We start from the raw sequence: 16,238 nt of genomic DNA, 5'->3' as shown, positions 1-16,238 counted from the left end.
TCTCTTAATGCAAGACATCTGGACAAAGGCCAACATAATGGGGGCACAATGACCCAGAAACAGGTACATATTTTCCTTATAGAAATGTGCTAGAATAACCAGAGGTTTGTGTTAAGATACACGTTCTGAAGGATTTCAAGTCTGAAACTCAAATGTATGAAATTATTGTGTCACATCAGTCCTGAGATAATTCCAGTGATATAGCAGAAAATCAAAAATTTAATAAGGAACATATCTCAACATTCTTTGAAAATCTGGACAGTTGAGAGGCATGCGTGTTAAGTATATGGTTGAAACACAGTACAGGACAGTGTATACAGTGCAGAGTATTGTGATATCCCATTCCTGGTATTCTGTCCCTATGTTGTGTAAATGATCTGTAAGGGTACATGGACTGCTATGTAAAATAAACACTCAGAGGACGTATGTGTACTGAACAGGGACACACACACATGAATTGTAGGAAGGAACACAGGGAAGGAGGACAGGTGAAACAACCTAATGTACAGCAGATGAGGGCATGTCACTGGATGACACTTTTAGCAGCAACACCAATCACATTCAATCTGTTCCAGTAGGAGCTGCACAGTGAAAATGCATATTATGTGACTACCACACAAGCTGACATAACAATGGGGAGGATGTATGTGTGAGATAAGCATCATTACATGAATAATGCAGAGGACAGCTATCAGGAATCTGACATACAATTGGGATAGGGTGCATATTGCGAAGCTGTGCAAAGTGATTTGCCTGAATATGAGTGCCATCTCAGCAGAGGTCTCCAGCAAATGGGACACAGGTAAAGGCTCATGGACAACATTAAAAGAAGCAACCACAATCATGGACAATATGAGAATGATACCACCAGTAATCCCATGTATCTGATATAACATATGTGATTTAGAGTGATCAGAGATGAATCTGCACAAACACCCTTGTACAACTATTATGATACATCCATACCTATGAGCATAATCATGTACACTGTCCTGGCACTGTAACATCTGCTGGAAGTGTTAGAAGGGATGCTGCTATACCTGTAAGAGACATTATGATCAATACAAGATAGGTGATTGGTGTGCATGGCATATATATAAAAGGAAGCCAATCTGGTGGTCTCCTGCCATAAACAAACTCTACAACTGAAGAAAGAAACTGTTGCAAAAAAGAGTAAAATCCCATGACTGGAAGAACTCCCTGGTCAGCCTCAGTAAGTAGCTGAGATCCCTCATAATATCCTCTGAAGCTAGTTATGAAATCAAAATCGCCACTGATTCTAAAGACAACCACAAAGCATTCTATAGCTATGTCAAGAATCTCAGTGGCAACACTCAGATCTGCTCTGAGTTATAGCACAATGACACTAAATATACAGAACCAACTGATATTGCCAACATCCTGGCAGATAGGTTCAGTGCTAACTTTACCCCCCCCACCTCCTAAAGGGCCCATCTCTATACTGGAAGAATGCAAGGTTCCTGTAATCACAGCTGCACAAGTAAAAACCACACTCTCCAAAGCCAAGAACACAGCATCCATGGGACCTGACAACATCCCAGGCTGCATTCTACATGAACTACAGAATGAACTGGCACCCCACCTAAGCACCATGTTCAGTCATAGCCTCACCTCAGGCTTTGTGCCCACTGAATGGTGCACAGTGATGGTTATCCCACTCCACATAGGGGATCCACTATGGACGATGGGAACTACTGCCCCATTAGCCTAACGAGTAGGGTCTGCAAGGCCATGGAATGTATCATCATGGAACTTATAAACAAAGACATTGGTAATCTCCAAATTCTGGACCCCACCCAGTTTGGGATTATAAAAGGCAGATCATGTCTCCTAAACCTGATTGACTTCTTTGAAGCAGTCACCAAAGCTGTAGACAAGGGTAAGGTGATTCACACAGCCTATCTAGAGCTCGCCAAGGCTTTTGACACCATCCCCCACTCTGGAATTATGGATAAACTCACTAAACTAGGTATAAATCCTTATGTCACAAGATGGGTTGCCTACTGGCTCACTGACAGAACCCACATTGTGAAAGTAGCAGACTCCAAATCCGACTTCAGACCAGTGACAAGTGGAGTACCACAGGGTTCAGTCCTGGGTCCTCTTCTGTTTGGTATCTACTTTTCTGAAGTACAGGCTAACACAAAAGGTCTTTGGCTAATGAAGTTCGCAGATGACTGCAAACTAAGAGCCATAACTGAAACTCCTAATGATGATGGACATCCTACAAAAGGGCCTTACTGAGACAGATGCCTGGTGTCAAAGCCATGGCCTCAAGCTCAATGCCAAAAAGTGCATTGTCATCCCCTTTGGTAAAAACTCTGTACCCATGACCTAAAAGTGTGATAAGAGACCTTGGGACACAGGTGTACAGTTGTCTCTCCTTTGATAATCACATCGCCACAGTAGTCAGGAAATCCTTCTACGTGGCACACCTCATCACAAAAGGTTTCTCATTTAGGAAAAAAAGAGGTTATTGTTCTCCTCTACTCATCACTCATTAGAGCCATTCTAGACTACAATGCTCCTTTTGGTATGTATCTCACAAGACAGCTACAACAACTGGAAAGGCCGCAGAAATACCTCACAAAAATGATTACCAGCCTCAAACAGGTGCCCTATGCAGACCATCTCAAAAAACTCCAGCTTTAATCTGTCCCATATCGCCTACTCAGAGGCAATCTCTGCCTAACATACAAAGCTATGTCAAACCAAGAGCTGTTGGACAAGAAATCCCAATCCCTCTGAGCTACATGCTCTAGGGACCTAAACCTTGTCACTACAATAAACAGAACATGCTGGAGGGATAGATTCCTGTCCCAGAGACTTCCCATACTCTGGAACAAACTACCTATCTATATCAAACAAAGTTACTCTTTAGCACTCTTCAAGAAAAAAATTGATGATTAGATGGGAAATAGCAAATTCACCCCGGGGATCACCTTTGTGGCTCTGCTTGACAGGGACACAGGAAAATCATTTTCTTGGGTGGCAAAAGCCAGGGTACCTTTTTGGCTGGGCTTGTATAGCCCTAGGGCCAATAGCCTAGTATCTATATATGAACCTATACACACACACACACACACACACACACACATATATATATATATATATATATATATATATATATATATATATATATATATATATATATATGGCACAATTCACACTGTCAGGAATGTTATCCATGCCATTAATTGTCAAACACCTATGTATGTACTGTGTGCATCTCCAGAACAGGTAGCACACATGCATCTGGTGTAATAACTGGATGGGGGTTCTGCACCATCAGACAGAAATGTTTATGCCACAAAAAGAATACCTAAGTATGGCCAATAAACTCTGTTACAGCTCACCGTGACAAAGGTGGTACACTTCAGTTACACATCAATGGAAGATATGTAGGGAGTTACATGAAGAGGGTGCATTGTACTCAGTTATCAGTGTGATGAAGGCTGTAAATTATGGAGGTATTATGGCCTCTGATATGGATGTCCTTCACATACTCAGTACTTGTGTTACACATAAGGGAGTAGTTAGCATTGTGACCACATGCTGGCGGATATTCCAATTACCATCTACCCCAGGACACAGGTCATATGCCTATTGGTCTAATTAGAGGGTATGATGTCCATATTATACTTGGGTTGTGTGTTTGTTTTCCTGACATAACAAATCCACCCATGTTTTCTTGTCATTTCAGGTGGTGTTATGGTTGTGACAGCAGTCTTTGGTATGTGTTGATACTGTCTGTATTATACTAATATCACAGTTTGAGTCAATGCTTTCCCACAGTCTGTAGTCCTTCTGGCAGCTATTTGGATACAGGATGTGTATATCATTTGTGATGTCCATTACTTAAATAATGGACAGGAAAGAGTCTAGTAGGCAGCCGTGACATATGGACCCGATCACTGGACCTGAGATATAGGTCACTTCACACGTGTCGACATATTTAGATGTCATGTATGTGATACACTGGTCTAACCACTTGGTGATATAGTTGTATATGGCCACATCTGACAGTGTTGAGTGAATATCTCACTGTGAATTTGTGTCAAATGCCTTCAAGTTCAAAAGGATGATAGTGTTGTCATCAAGCATGCCCTTGATGATCTCTTTGAGGACATCTAACAGATGTAACAGACATGATGTAGCATTAACAACTCACACAGGTCTGTTGTACACAGCTGTGATATACTATTGCTCATTTAGAAAAGGTTCATGATGGCATGTTGGTCTACCTCACAGATGAAGTGTCAATATGTGTCTATACATGCATACATTGGGTAGTGTCCCCCCAACTCACATGAATGCATGTTGAAAACACCCTTCTACAACAATATAGCCTGTGTAGAGGATGTGTTGAAGTGTGTATTAAACTGTGTCAGGAAGGTGTATGTGATTTGTCATCTGATAGCTGATCTGTGATGTCACTGCCCATTGATTCTGTCTGACAGGCCTGAATGTAGATAAGACAATGTATGCTGGCTATCCTCAACTGGCATAGGGTTTGAACACAATCCCCCATGCAGGTCTCTAGATAGGTAACCAGTTGGCTCACTGACAGAACACATACTGTGAAAGCTTGTGAATCAACATGTACCTGTAGAGCTGTCATTACTGTACCCCGGGGATCTGTACTTGGCACTTTACTGTTTGGAATCTATTTCTTGACAGTTCAGGCTAAAGTAAATGGCCTTTGGCTTACCGTGTTTGCTGATTCTTACATATTGAGTACAATCATTGAGTCCACCTATGATGATAACATATTACTTGAGGGGCTGACATAGAGAAATGATCATTGACAAAGCCACACGGTCTACAGATAAATGCAGAAATGTGTCTTTATTTTTTTTTCTGAAAAGTGGAATTCCTTGCTAATTATAGTATTGACAACAGTCCTGTTTTGCTGAAACACAGTGATGCAAGCACTGGGAACACATGTAGATAGCAATCTGAACTTCGACCACCAAGTGTCCACACTGGTATTGAAAGCCTATGTTATGCATATCATAAGACATGCCATCATATTCAGATCTTAGGATGGTATGAGAGCAATGTACATCAACAGCACACTAATAGACTGCATGATACTGAGTACAGTGACAGGTCTTTCAGTCTTTCCATGTTTGTCATGTTTTGCAGGCCCTGGAGTCTATCAGTCACAAACCTCTGTGTTTTCTCCATTTGCTGTAGGTGTCTAGTGAGGTACAGACAGAAGGGAACAATGTACTCAATTGGTGGTCTGATAAGGGTAGAGTACAGCAGAGCTATGACCTCCCTGGTCTTCGATGTGATGGTCTTATTTATGAGGTGTGCAATGTAGAATGTGTGTCACACCACTATAGACACATAATGATTGAAGTGAAGATTGCTAGCAACATGTGTTCCTAAGTCTTGCAACAGTGTTTGAGCTTAGAGGGGTGCTATTGCATGTCATAATAATCAGGGGTACTTCATTGCCAAAGGAGCAATGAGACATTTATTTTTGCTTCAACATCCAATCTATGAGTGTGGCACCAATCATTTGTCTGTGTCAGCCCCCTGTGTAATATGTTAACATAGTTATGGGACTCTATATGACTGTGTCCATTTGAAAGTCATCTGCAAACTTGGTAAGCCACAGGCCATCTACCTTTGCCTGGACTTTAGAGAAATAGTTTCCAAACAGTTGAGGGCCCAGTACAGATCCTTGTGGTATGCCACTGGTAAGTGGATTAGTGGTAGAGGTGCATTTCCCAACTTTGACGGTGTGCGTTTTTTCAGTGAGCCAGTTGGCTATCTATCTAGCAATTTATGAGTTAATCCCCAGATGAGATAGTTTCTCTATGATACCTGAATAGGGGATAGTGTCAAAGGCCTTAGATAAATTAACATAGCGGTATGTCCTGTTATCCCTCATTCAGGTCTTTGGGGTCATTATCAAAGAAGTCCACAATGTTTAATAAGCAAGCTCTACCCTTGACAAAAACAAAATGGGCTGGGTAAAGTGTGTTGAAAGTTACCTATGTCACTGTGGATAAGGTCAATGCTGATCCCCTCCCTAGCCTTGCAGATAAGGCTGTTACCAGACTGATGTGCATTGCACATCACACAACATTTGATATTAATGTCTGTAGTGTAGGTGATATATGTGTGCAAAAAGTATTGAGGCACCAGGGCTGCAGTGTTTGGGGGAGGCAACATATGGCTATATTGTAAATATGTGACATATGGTTAGATAGAACCTTCAGTTTGTTATGTTTCCACATGTAATTTCATATCATAGACAGGAAATGGACAGTAAACATCAGTAACACATAATAATATTTACTTTTCCATAGCACAGCAAGCAGCAGATTTGCACGATGGTTGGCAAAGTGTATGCACATGAGAGATGCACATTTCCAATACTATTCATGTCTGTGTGTAGCTAAGCAGTGTGCAAATACAAGCCACATTGCTAAACTCTGAGAGTTAGTACTGACTCTATGAAATGCACCTGCTACTTAGCTGACTCTGTGGCAGCATGTCTTAATGCATTCATATATGTCTTTTTGATTCCAAATGATACTGGGTTTGAATCCAGGTGTATCTAATACTTTTAAAGACTTTAAAAAAAAACAGTGATAATGTAATGACATGAATTCTTTATAGTATTCGTGTTAGCATAGTGCAGCGTGATTAAGCAGCATTGCACAGAGATAACCACAGTATTGTATCGCCACTCTCCATTGCTGCTTATTGGCACTTGATGCAAAACTCCACGAAAACTCAGAGGCCAAATACTGAAGAGCTCCATTGCGTATGTGTGTTGTGCATTATTCTATTTTTTGATCAGATTATAGGTGTTAAAATGGGGTAGATAGGAAAGTGATGAAATGGGGAGCAAGCAGGTGAAAGTACAAAGGGAAAGCAATACAGGAATATGCAGGAAAGAGGAATGAAAGAACCATAGACATCCATTTCTCTAAGTGTAAACTGAAAATATGTGTAGAATATTAACTGAATTTGGAATGTCACCTCCATAAAGTGGAATGATACCAATACAATCATGTTGTATAGCCAATTGGACCAAATCAAGTGTGTCAAGAAGACATGTGCAAAATGGAGATCTATGTAAGGAACTTTTTTTGTGGAATTCAGTAAGAGGGGACTGCTGGGTAAGGGACATAGGTATGTCTGTATCAGGTAAGTGGGGTAGTTGAAGATGCAAATGCAAACAAACAAGACAAGAAACAGGGATGATGGACACATAAGGTTGAGCAACACCATAATTGGGGTGAGGAAGGGGAAAATGCAGGCTCATGGACATCAAGCTTGGAGATTGTGAGAATCAAGTTCTCACTCACCAGACTGTCATCACTGTCTCTTTACTTCACTGGTGGCTGCAGTGCTTGACATCTTCTACTGCTACAGACCATGAGGGAGAGCAGTCTCTCCATCTGGCATAGGAATATGCCAATGATGCAGTGCATGACCCTACACACCATCCCTGGAAACTCCCTGCAGTTGATGAAATTACCATCTCCACCACTGATCCCAGAGGGTACCAATGCACCAGCTTCCATGGCAGTACTACCTGAGGCACAGGTAGTGCAGGGGCATCACAGGCAGTACTGCCAGGTTGTCTTCCAGATGTGCTGGGCATTGGTGCTAGAGCTGGTGAAGCAGGGGCAGGCTGATCCACTGGCCATCATTGCAGTGCTATGTAACATTTAGTGATGTGGTACACATGGATGATATGGAGACATTTTGACAACACATAATTGAAAATAAAAAAGAGAGATAAGGCTTGGGGTGAGAGAAAAAAGAGATAAAATTAGTCCCATCATATGCAATACACAATGCATTAACACAATTATACAACTCTTTTATCTACCGTATTACATTTAAGTATACATCCTAACAGATACACGCTATACTAAAGATTGCTGCAAGTAATCCTTGAAATGTGCATATATTGCACATATGTGTGTTCCAGTTATATAGATTATAGTTTACAGCAGGGCATTTGGGCCACTGATAAAGAGTTTTTAATTTAATGTAAGTACTATTGAAGAAATAAGAGTATTGTATAGTTGAAAATGATGGTATTTGAACCCACAACCTCTGACTAAAGTCTAACATTGGACTCTCACAACTGATTTGTGCTACAGACTAGTTCATGCATACTTGCTTTTACAGTTGGGATATGCATGGTCAATTTGATACAACTCCATAAAAGACCAATAATGCTATCTTTAACTTTTAATGCTACAATAACATTTCTCTTTTGCTGCATACATAGCACTTGCTTTCCTCAGTCTCTCCAGCTGAGCAAAATGAGTCTATCAATTGAACTCACATTTGGTGGGAGCTGAGGAAAGAATAGAAAAGAACAGAAGAGCATTATGCATATCAGTGTTGTCTATATTTTGCTTTGTAAGTCTTACAAGTGCTCTTTTATTGCCATACTTAACACACAATGGTTGAAAGTATCTCTTTTTCTCCTGCGTAGGTCATTGTTCTCCAGTGCATGGGATATCAGTGGCACTGCATACAGTTTGGGCCAAATAATTCCATGCCTCAGACTTGTACCGAGAGCCACAATAGTCCCCCTGCAGAAGTCTTTGGCTGTGGTGCTTTTCCAGGATTCTAGTAAATATCCTGGACTCCTGGACACCCCACCTTTGTGCCCTTCCTAATACCAGCCATGTCTACCAGCCAAACTAGAGCAATGAAAACTGATGCTTTCCCACCAATTCCAGTTATTACATTTACTGGCAGTGTGCAAACCCAACCAATGATGTCAACCACATTTGCATGATATTAAGCACAGTGCAGCAGTGCTAAGCAGGGAGAAATTAAATAATTGAAACTGGAAGGTTAATCTGACAATTGGCCTTAGTTTGAGGCATGTGTAGTGATGTAGTCCGAAAATATATATTGGAAATTGGAAGGTAACTGTTAGGCATGTTATGTTTGCAGACATACACTGGGGGTATAAATGTAATGACCTGATATTTTTTTTTTCTTTATACACTGAGGAAAATTTACTTTTACAGTGTGGGATTCAAACCTAGGCATAAGGGACAAACCATTTTCTTCCAAAGCATTGATTTTCCATCTTTGCCACAGAAAAAGTGCTGTTCAGGCATAGTCAAAAATGATACATAAATACAGGTGACAGTTTGAGCTGTTATTCATGTATATGTGTGACTTGACAAGGTTATTGGATATACATCCAGATGTGTGTGTGTCTTAGTTAATTGGGAATGACATGCATGTCCAGATAGCAGCATTATACTTACAGAAATATAGCAGACAGTATATCCTCAGTCATACATCTGAAAACACAATTATGGTGTCTCATCCCTCATACATATAATTCATATCAGCTGCACTATCTAAAGTTTATAAGTGAGAGTGACTATAATGGGAAATGGAACAAAAGTAAAAATGTCTGGAATATCCTGCATTAGAACCCAGAAACATGTGCATGGGGATCCTACACTTACACCTGCTGCCACAGCACTATTGAAATAACACTTGTCTATTTTTCAGTTCATTGCTATAGGCTGCACTATCACAACAGTAAAAATAGGTTGCACACCCTGTACTAGAATCCAAGACCATTGGTACTCCTGCCCTACATTTATACCTCCTGCCACAGGACTAGTTACATAAAATTTCCTAATTTCCTAATCATTCTTAAGGTCTTGTGTTAACCGACATGCAATGTGGCTTAGCGGGTTTGCGAGGTGCCCAACAGAATAATAGAATGTATCCAGTTTTAATTACTGGCTGACAAAGTCCTGTCTGCAGGTGTTCAATGGCTGCAGCTGCTGGGGAACCCTGCTAACTACCGCACAGTGTTGTGCAATGCCGCAAAGCACACTTGCGAGATGAAATACAGAAATTGCAATAATGTATTCTTTTCGACCTTTGCCCTTTTACAGATGTCCTGTTTGCAAGTGTTCTGCAGGTGTTCTATCTGTTTCCTGGTTGGGCCACTAGTCCAGTTTGTAGACTGCTGTACTTCGTGCAAACAAGATAAGCACAGCCAAACCTGACATTGATTTTTCTCCATTTCCCATGTTTGCACTAAGTGGTGCATCTGGCAAACACTGCCCCCCCCCAAAAAAAAAAAAAAGAAAAACAGGGACAGGTAGTTGAAATGAAGAAAAGCAATCTCTGATATACACACTAGAACATGTTAGTACACATGAGATATTTCTACATAGTTCTGGATTTGAACTCTCACTACAATGAACCTTCAGAACACAGGAAGGGTGCCTTATCCCTTTTTGACACACAAACAGTTTTGCAGCAAGGAACTGAAATCATTCTGCATACAACCAACTGCAACATCATCTACAGTCATATGAAGCCATACAACTGTTATCTGTACATTTATTATTTTTGGATGTAGTGCACTAAGGGATTGCACAACCAGTTATGACTGTTGCTTTGAATTATACAGCTCTGTCTTACCTCTCTGTGTTTGGTAGTCATTCTTCTCTTATCTGACCAGTAATCTGAGACATGCAGTCTGTAAGCCATTCTCTATCGCAGTCCTTAAAATTTGTTAGGATATAAAATGACAACAATATCATATGCAGTTGCCAGCAAATGAAGGGATTTGGATGTTAATGAACAGAACCTGTAAATTGTGCGCTGCTTACTTACATTTCCAACTTTGACAAAATTACGTCTAACACTTTGTCTAACCTGACACACCCTCTAGATGTATGGCAGCCTACAGTGTTGTTATATTTTCCTTCTTCCAACCAGTAATCATTCACAGTTGCAATCCATTAAAAATAAACACTGAGGGGTGCCTGTACTATGTTTACATCTGTTACACAGAGCTACGTATTTGGGATTCAGCAATTCTAATGAGTTCACACCTCATTTGCATTTTTACCATGCTGACAGCCCTGAATCTTCAGACATAAGAAAGGCAACCATGTAGCTGGTGAAGCTGAAAATAAGAGACGTGTTCATGTGGAGAACACAGAAAAGAGGCTATTACTTTGGGATATATCTGCACAGAGGATTATTGAACTTGAGAAGATATGCTTGCATTTTGTCAGCTGCATACTACATATGCTGGAACGTAATTAAGACAAATCTATATAATAGTTTAATATAAAGATAGATAGATAGATAGATAGACAGACAGATAGATAGATAGATAGATAGATAGATAGATAGATAGATAGATAGATAGATAGATAGATTGCAAAGGCTTTTACACTTTTATCTGCATGCATTAGTTAGACATGTACTGATGGCATTGGCATCTTTGTCAGGGCATTTCACAGGTATACATAATTGGCAGTATCTTAAGATGGAATGTTCTGTGTTAAAACTATAGACATGTTTCAGGGGCAGGTCATTTAATAGCACTTTAGCATTTCAAAGATATTTGTGGGCAAAATGTGACATTTGCCTGTTCTTTTTTTGGGTGGAAGGCCAAAGCTGCATTTCTGTTATGGCAGAAACAAATATTTGTTACTATTGTTACTCTCCTTCTTTTGCATCCAGCCTATTGTTTGTATTTCAGATCTCTAGACTGTTTCATGTTTCTCCAGTGGGTAATACTGAAATGCTACCTTTTTTGTTTTATCTGGGCACAGTTAATTTGTAGGTATGTGATACTTATGTGTATTGTCCTTCTGTTGTCTTTTAGGACACCTAGGACTATGCTATCCAGGCATTTTAATCCTTGAAAATCACCCTTCACTGACCCTGACAATCAGGTCATTGTTGATGCTTTTAGGCAAAATTATGCCTTCCTGCTTGAGAGAGGATGTAGAGGTATGTCATTCGGAATGCGGATTTGGCAGCAGTTTGTTGCAGATGTTAATGCAGTGGGTGGACATGGCAGGACATATGACCAGGTGTGCCATAGGGTCACTGACCTGATCTCATCTGCATGGAGGACACCAGCTGCAGTGGGCTGTGATCTGATGGGTACCAGGGGGCCTGCTACACAGCCACCACTAACAGTAAATGAAGAGTTCCTGTCCGCTGTCAGGGATCCAGACAGCTCCTGGGAAAGTGCAGAACAGCATGTCCTTGACATTTGTGCTAGAGATTCAGGGATAGCAAACTTGTCCCAGGAAGAGCTTCCAGGTAGCCTTTTGTATCTCAAAGTTTGAATACTGTTGTATTGTAAAACATTTTAAATCAATATATTACTTCTGGTTCACAAAATTTTTTGGGGGGGCGTATTTAAGATTGCTACAGTTAACAAATTCTGATTGATTAGCTTAGGTTGAAGTTCTCATTCAAGTTCCTGCTGAAAGAATAGCTAATGGACATATAAAGGGGAAGTATTACCTACTGTATTACTGTAAATTGTGATGATGTTGTCCTTACATTTTGCTTAACTTCTTCCAGGACCATCTGGCATACAGACGATACCATCATCTACACATGGTAAGCCAAACATTTTTATGTCAGTACTGAAGACCAAGCAGGACAACATGAACTGGTGTTGATAATGGGTGACTTGAATGCACATATCGGGATAGACAGAACAGGATATGAGGACTGCCTGGGTCCACATGGGTGGGGCAACAGGAATAAAGAAGACATTCTAGACTTCTGTCTTGCAAATGACTTGATAGTAGCCAACACATGGTTCAAAAAGAGAGACAGTCACAAGATCACATACAAGAGTAGTCAACATGCACCACTGATAGACTTCCTCCTAGTAAGGAAAAGGCACTGGGGTAGAATCCATGATTGCAAAGTCTTACCCAGTGAAACAGTCAGCCCAAGCATAAACCATTAGTTACTACAATCAGCTGCAAGCAGTGGTCAGAAGGCTCTAAGGTCAACAGAGACCAGACTGAAGACCTGGAAGTTAACTGGAGAGAAAGTACAGGAGTTCAAGGAATTGCTCAGGGCTCTAGCACCCCAAGAAGAGGAGGAAATAGGTGGAGTTGAAGAAGAGTGGCAGTAACTAAAATCACATGTGTTAGGACTATACTTGGCTCGGCCACATATATTTTGTACAGTCCTAACACATGCTGTTTGGATTATACCTGGCTCGGCCACATATCTTTTATATAGTCCTACCAGCATGTGTTAGGACTATACAAAATATGTGTGGCCAAGCTAGGTATGGAAATAAGGTACATAAGGAAAGCTGGTGGTGGAATTCAGAATTTCAGGAAGTCATTAAAAGAAAGAAGGAGTGCAGGAAGAAGTGGGTGATAGAAAACACTGACCAGACTAGGAAGGACTACTGGTTGGCTAACAAAGAAGCTAAGAAAGCATTTGCAATAGCAACGAATAGGGCATTGGAGGCACTGTACCAACGTCTAGAAAGTGACTCAGTAAGGGGCACAAAGAAACTATATCAGGTTGCAAGGCAAAGACAGAAAGATAAAGAAGATAGTCAGACACCCTTCATAAGGGATGTCAACAGCAACCTGCTCACCATTCCACAGGGCATCAAAGGCAGATGAAAGGATTATTTCCAACAGCTTCTGAATGAAGTAAACCCCACAGAAGCTGTACTGCCCCAAAAACAGCCTACGATGACAGAAGAAGAGGAGCCCACCTTAGAAGAAGTAAGAATAGCACTAAGGAAGATGAAGTCAGGGAAAGCAGCAGGCTCAGATTAGGTCACAGTAGATATGATAAAGATGCTGTGTGAGATAGGGGAGAAATTGATCCTGAGGGTACTAATAGCAGTCTGGAGGAAAGACATATCCCAGATGACTGGAGAATAAGCATACTCATGCCAGTGTACAAGAACAAAGGGGACATCCAAACTGTGGGTAGTACAGAGGCATCAAACACCTACCACATTGCATGAAAGTTCTGGAGAGGGTGCTTGATAAATGGATACACAGAGTAGTAGAATTTAAGATGGGAGATAAACAGTTCAGATTCAGATCAGGATGCAGCATAATTGACATGATGTTTGCACTGAGACAGATACTTGAGAAGAAGTTAGAGATGAGGAGAGAGTCTAACTGGGCATTCCTAGACTTGAAGAAAGCATATGAAAAAGGTTGCAAGAAAGCTGATCTGGGCACAACTGTGGTGGTTTGAAGTCCCAGAAACATTGGTAGAATTAGTGCAGGCTATGTACAAGGACCCAGTGACTCAAGTACAAACATTGTTCAGCCTCACAGAGGGGTTTTCAGTAGGAGTGAGTGTACACCAGGGTTCAGCTCTAAGCCCACTGCTGTTCATACTGTTGATGGACTACATTAGCAAAGAGGTTGGAGGGGGCAGATCAACAAAGCTGCAGATGATGTGGGAGTACAGGCACACTCTGAGCTAGATCTTCAGCAAAGGATAGGAGAATGGGATGCACATCTGAAGGCACATGGGCTGAAAGTAAGCACAGATAAGACAGTGGTAATGGTAGCAAATTGGGGAAATCAGAAGAAGCTGAGAATAAAGTTAGAAGGGAAGATAGTGGAACAGTTAAACAGCTTCAGGTATCTAGGAGGGGTGGTTGAAGAGAAGGGTAGTCTGAATGAAGAGGTCAAAGCTAGAATCAGAGGGGCTGCAGCCAACTGGCATAGAGTATCAGGTGTAGTCTATGACAGACGAATGCCAAAGAAGCTGAAAAGTAAGGTGTACAAGACAGTGTTGTGACCAGTACTACTGTATGGTACAGAAACCTGGGCAGTAAAGGCGTAACAGTTGAAGAAGCTAGAGGTGATGGAAATGAAGTGCCTGAGAAAGGTGGTAGGATGCACACTGTGGGACAGGTGAAGAAATGAGGACATAAGAGCAGAAGCCAAAGTAGCTCCAATTGCAGAAAAAATCAAAGAGAATAAATTACAGTGGTTTGGGCATGTGTAGAAAAGCAAAAGACAATCTGGTAAGGAAGATTTGGGATGGACAGGAAGAAGGGAAGATGAAGTTATGACATCCAGCAAAAAGGTGGATGGATTGTGTGAAAGAAGATCTGCAACAGTCAGGCTTGAGTGCTGAAGAAAGCAGGGGTGTAGCACTGAATCAAGAGAGTCGGCGACAATTAGCATGATACCCCAACCCTCATGTATAAAAAATGGGAAAAAGGGGGCTGATGATGATGACTGAAGAGCAAGTCAAAGGAATATTTTAGTGTTTGTGGTGCTGATGACTGTTGTATGCATTGCTATACTGTCTAATAGTGGCAGCACTGTTATTTTGTTAGCATATATTGGAGTATAGTACTTTAGATATTAATTTTTCCTGTGTTTGTTGCTTATTATCACAGGTGATCGTGACAGTGGATGTGTGTGTGTTCTACCACCTGATGTCAAAGTATCAGCAGAGTCTGGTGATGATGTTGGCAAAATAGGCACAGTCAGGGTGTGCAGATGCTGAATCTGACTCTGAGGTTGACAAACAGCCATTCCCTGAAATTCTATCCAACACAGCCAGTAGGCCTACACCTACCCATTCTATCAAGCCCACAGATACTGGACAGGTGGAGGCAAGACAATTGATCAAGGAATTGTGGTTACTGTGGCTTCATTGCCTGTTGACTCTGTCTGTAGCCAAAGTTTGGATGAGGTGCCACACAAGAGGGATGTTGGGGTGCTCAGAGGAGGTCTGCTGTTCATCCTCCACCTGATCCAGATGTCTCTTCCCATGCCACTCAACATATATTTGGACCATCATAGAGGCACAGGCACATCTCCATAGGTGCTCCAGAGAAATGCTTAGGGTTGTAGAGGTGGCACAGATTGACATGCATGACTGCCTCCACCATGTTGCCAACTCAATGGATCAGATGAATGACATGGGATGACCGGTGTCTGTGATGGTGAGGGGCGGCATCCTCTTGGGCATTGGTTAGCCACTTTATCAGTTATTAGCCATTGTTGCCATGCCTGATCATGCTCCCATAGAAACAGTACTTCCACTGCTGCATCAGTGGGTGAGCTGTCCACACCCAGAAGTGGCAGGCCATGGGGTCATGGTCCTGGATGTACTCATGAGGGGAGCTTGTTCAGAAGACAGTCACATTCAGGTAGCAGCAGTTCATCTGACCATAGGCATGGACATGCCAGTACAACTCCTGGCAGAGTCAGTTCTCGTGGTTGGGGACAACGACAATGAATTGTCACCTCTACCATGCATGGCCCACATTTGTCAGACATACCAAGACACAGAGCTAGCACAGAGCTTAGCTGTGTTTATGCAGACATTCACACACCAATTTCACCTGGAGGACCCTTACAGACACACACAACAGTTACATGGTTCAGCAGTGCAGCTTAAAA

Source organism: Protopterus annectens, chromosome 4.part0 (assembly GCF_019279795.1).
Source record: "Protopterus annectens isolate FY-2018-M chromosome 4.part0, PAN1.0, whole genome shotgun sequence".
NCBI classification, from domain to species: domain Eukaryota; kingdom Metazoa; phylum Chordata; order Ceratodontiformes; family Protopteridae; genus Protopterus; species Protopterus annectens.
The sequence above is the reverse complement of the archived record's forward strand: the minus strand, read 5'-3'. Positions refer to the sequence as shown.